Source organism: Schistocerca serialis, unplaced genomic scaffold, assembly GCF_023864345.2.
Source record: "Schistocerca serialis cubense isolate TAMUIC-IGC-003099 unplaced genomic scaffold, iqSchSeri2.2 HiC_scaffold_1185, whole genome shotgun sequence".
Classification (NCBI taxonomy): Eukaryota; Metazoa; Arthropoda; class Insecta; order Orthoptera; family Acrididae; genus Schistocerca; species Schistocerca serialis.
Window position 1 is genome coordinate 180,001 of NW_026047387.1, and position 5,000 is coordinate 185,000.

The window sequence follows — 5,000 nt, forward strand, 5'->3', positions numbered from 1 at the left end:
AACACTACGTCCGCCATGTCGAGCGCACCACAAAACACAGCGCCATCTGTAGGTCTCCCGCAGCATGACGTCCTGCAACGACGATACCGCCATCTATGAGACGCCAAGCCGACTAAGACAGCGATGGGCCCACAGTGCCCATCTTTCGACCCCACCCACAAAGCCTGCGTCCTCTGTCGACCACAGCACCCCAACGCCAGCGCCTCTGCCGCACGAAATCGTCGACCGGCAATCACTCCACCGGCGCCCCACCCCAACCGCCGAACTCGCAACTCCAGCGGATGAACGGCGGACTTTTCCCGCAGTCGCAATGTGCAATCCACCCCTATAACTTGCGTTTCATGAAGAGTTATGTCCAATATGCGACATTCCCGCTGTCCCTATACATGAGCTGCGAGCTGTACCAGTTACGAGCTAGAGACGCGATCGCGTTGCTCTCTGTACGAATGCCGATGCTGAGCGGTCAGCTAGGAGGCGCTCCATCCATGTCGGTACCGGTGGGCGTTGCACTCGCAGTCGCAAAAACGTACGGCAAGTATATTACTCGGAAGAGTTTATGACAGTCCAAGCCCCCCTGCGTGGGGAGCGTCTTTCTAGGCCATGACCCACCGGAAGGGCGCAGCGTCCCCCACCCCAGACATGTGACGTCACACTATCGGTATTGACGACTCGACTCATTGCTTATAATCATTTGCCATACACCGGTGGAAGCTGCCGAGACGAGTAGCTACATAGCGCGCTCGCCGTGGCACTAATGTACAGAGATACAACAGTTTCGACTGGAACCGGATTAAACGTATACACGGCGCTGATTAGTAATAGATAGACCCATCAGAATACAGATAATATATACAACTGTCCGTATACATGCTGAAAGACTCTGCTCACAATCACAACCACACGTCAGCCACACACTCTTATCACGCACTACTCTCCGCCTGTAACACGCACACAGACAATATGTAAGCACCAGCGTGGAACAACACCCAGTGCATCCTCTCCGCCACATGAGACAATCCACACTGTCATAACCAGACTGGGAGGTCCACTCAGAAAACGGAATATCCCACCCTCCCGACAACCACCATTGCTCAGCTAAGCCACCAACACCCACACATGTCCTACACAGGGGTGCACCCAACATCACAATACTGCCTCCTCTCACAGCACACAAACAATGGCAGGAATGAAAGACACAGGTCTCCCACAAGCATGGAATCGGAGCGCCGCCTGTCATGAGCCAAAGGTGTATCCTGACGTGGCAAATCAGATGATGCCGCAGGCATCCACTTACTATAATCACAATCAACAAACCGACCGGCCGCCCCCCCCCCCCCCCCATTACACCTTTCCTTACAACAATGTGTACCTTAACCTAAACTATACTGTACCTTAACCTAAACTATACTGTACCTTAACCTAACCTATACGGTACCTTAACCTAACCTATACGGTACCTTAACCTAACCTATATTGTACCTTAACCTAACCTATATTGCGCCTTAACCTAACCTCTATTGTAACTTAACCTAACCTATATTGCTCCTTAACCTAACCTATATTGCACCTTAACCTAACCTATATTGCACCTTAACCTAACCTATATTGCGCCTTAACCTAACCTATATTGCGCCTTAACCTAACCTATATTGCGCCTTAACCTAACCTATATTGCGCCTTAACCTAACCTATATTGCGCCTTAACCTAACCTATATTGCGCCTTAACCTAACCTATATTGCGCCTTAACCTAACCTATATTGCGCCTTAACCTAACCTATATTGCGCCTTAACCTAACCTATATTGCGCCTTAACCTAACCTATATTGCGCCTTAACCTAACCTACATTGCGCCTTAACCTAACCTATATTGCGCCTTAACCTAACCTATATTGCGCCTTAACCTAACCTATATTGCGCCTTAACCTAACCTATATTGCGCCTTAACCTAACCTATATTGCGCCTTAACCTAACCTACATTGCGCCTTAACCTAACCTACATTGCGCCTTAACCTAACCTACATTGCGCCTTAACCTAACCTATATTGCGCCTTAACCTAACCTATGTTGCGCCTTAACCTAACCTATGTTGCGCCTTAACCTAACCTATGTTGCGCCTTAACCTAACCTATGTTGCGCCTTAACCTAACCTATGTTGCGCCTTAACCTAACCTATGTTGCGCCTTAACCTAACCTATGTTGCGCCGTAACCTAACCTATGTTGCGCCGTAACCTAACCTATGTTGCGCCTTAACCTAACCTATGTTGCGCCTTAACCTAACCTATGTTGCGCCTTAACCTAACCTATGTTGCGCCGTAACCTAACCTATGTTGCGCCGTAACCTAACCTATGTTGCGCCGTAACCTAACCTATGTTGCGCCGTAACCTAACCTATGTTGCGCCGTAACCTAACCTATGTTGCGCCGTAACCTAACCTATGTTGCGCCGTAACCTAACCTATGTTGCGCCGTAACCTAACCTATGTTGCGCCGTAACCTAACCTATGTTGCGCCGTAACCTAACCTATGTTGCGCCGTAACCTAACCTATGTTGCGCCGTAACCTAACCTATGTTGCGCCGTAACCTAACCTATGTTGCGCCGTAACCTAACCTATGTTGCGCCGTAACCTAACCTATGTTGCGCCGTAACCTAACCTATGTTGCGCCGTAACCTAACCTATGTTGCGCCGTAACCTAACCTATGTTGCGCCGTAACCTAACCTATATCGTATCTTAACCTAACCTATATCGTATCTTAACCTAACCTATATCGTATCTTAACCTAACCTATATCGTATCTTAACCTAACCTATATCGTATCTTAACCTAACCTATATCGTATCTTAACCTAACCTATATCGTACCTTAACCTAACCTATATTGCCCCTTAACGTAACCCATATTGCGCTGTAACCCAACACACGTTGGGCCTTAACCCAACACACGTTGGGCCTTAACCCAACACACGTTGGGCCTTAACCCAACACACGTTGGGCCTTAACCCAACACACGTTGGGCCTTAACCCAACACACGTTGGGCCTTAACCCAACACACGTTGGGCCTTAACCCAACACACGTTGGGCCTTAACCCAACACACGTTGGGCCTTAACCCAACACACGTTGGGCCTTAACCCAACACACGTTGGGCCTTAACCCAACACACGTTGGGCCTTAACCCAACACACGTTGGGCCTTAACCCAACACACGTTGGGCCTTAACCCAACACACGTTGGGCCTTAACCCAACACACGTTGGGCCTTAACCTGCTCTGTAATTGTCATACGACGCGTTAAATTAGTGTAGTGTTGCCTAACTGCAACCCCCGCAATATAGTTTGCTACTCGCACTGCCCGGTCCCCAGTGTATCGCTTCATGTTAAACACCTTGCAGCTATACACTGTAATGTGGATGGCAGCAGGACGTACATGCTCAATGCCCTTTGCAGTTGTTCATTGGCATTCGCAGTTGTTCATTGGCATTCGCATGGCGAAGCACTTAGCCTACGCTGTGGTATGGCCTGTGTCAACTGTCCGCTGATATTGTACGTCCAAATCACACACTGTACTGCACATTGGTCCTCATGTACTGAATGATACATCGTGGTACATGTGACCGTACAACGACTGCGCCAACAACGGCGAACCATGCGGTCCAAATGTTGTGCACGCAGCTACGTGTCGTCTCCCTATAAGAGCTGGATTGCAGTGTGGTATGCCCTGGATGGCGATCAGCATGAGCCGTCTGTTGATGTAGTGGCGCGTGTTGTCAGACGTTGTCGTCTCTTCTCACACACCGTGATAGCATGGTGCACTGCGTTCCACATCTGCGACATGCGACAGAGGCCGGTTGACAGTCGTTCGCGCAATGGACATCGCATACGTACGGGGGCCACCTTCCACGTGTTTGCGAAGCGTGCACATGTTGTTGCGTGTATGTGGGCAGACATAGTGTGTCGTGACACCTGACACAGGCATGCAACAATCGTTGAATTTGCAAATGGCGATGGACGCCTACGTTTGCTGGTGACGTTACGCAAATGAACAACTGGTAAACCGTTGTGGTGCGGTTGTTCTCGCTAGAGGTGAATCAGTGATGGCGACGATCGGTTGAGCTACCAACCGGTTGTTTCAGCGATACCCACCATGCCCACGAACGTGAATGGCATGTGGGTGTGAAGCGATACGCGGCGGTGGCTGGGTGGGACCGGCCCCGGCCGGTGAGGGGGGGCCTCCCGGCGTGCTGGCCGCGCGGTGCGTGGGCGCACGCGCTACAGCCGGCTGGTGGGGGCGGCCACTGGCAGGCGCGCCGGCCGACGGAGGCGGCAGGCGGCGCAGCTGCGCGCCGGCGCACCCTGCACGCGGCGCCGTGCGGCCAAAGTAGGTCCTCGCGGGCCCGGTGCGAAGCGCGGTGGACATCTGCAGTGTGCTGGTCCGATTGAGGACTGTGTGCGCTGAGGATGCGCCGCCGCCCGGCGCTCGGCGCCGCGACGCCGTCTGCTGCTCGGTCGCCTCTGCGGTTCTCGCAGGTGGTTTGTATCGCAGCTGTGCGGACGTGTTGGCGCGTGCGCTGTGCTGGGAGAGTTCGCTTCGGCACCCAAGTGGGGCTTTTGTCCTTCTGTGGCGCTGGCGTTGGAGCTGCCGGTCACCGTAGGTGGCGCGTGTTGTCTCCCGCCGGCAATGCCACGACAGCACGCTCCCGGGCCTCTGTCGGCAGCGGCAAGCTCAGTTGGGAGCACGGGTGGTCGCACCTAAAGCGTCTACTCGCCAAACTCCGGGCGATTGCGCCTCTCTCGAACCCGACCAAGTACTTAGGACGGCGCTGCGCGCCGCCGGGACCTGAGAGGGTTTCGAGGTGTATGGTGCAGGGGAGCTCAGCCTCCTCCTGTTTGCAGAATAATTGAGCGGACGCTTGCGTGTTCGCGCGGGCCCCCGGGACACACTCCCGGGCGGCCGGCTGCTCAGCTCTAGTTGACGCAGCTCCCTGGTTGATCCTGCCA

The 5,000-nt window shown here is 53.0% G+C and overlaps 1 non-coding gene across 1 annotated transcript in view; it reads left to right on the forward strand.

Annotated features, from left to right (window-relative positions):
• Nucleotides 1-4,981: 4,981 nt before the first annotated feature.
• LOC126434283 (small subunit ribosomal RNA) overlaps nt 4,982-5,000 on the forward strand; it is a 1,910-nt gene continuing 1,891 nt past the window's right edge. Inside the window, exon 1 of the ribosomal RNA XR_007579106.1 lies at nt 4,982-5,000. This exon is cut by the window's right edge and continues 1,891 nt beyond it. This is a non-coding gene — a ribosomal RNA (small subunit ribosomal RNA).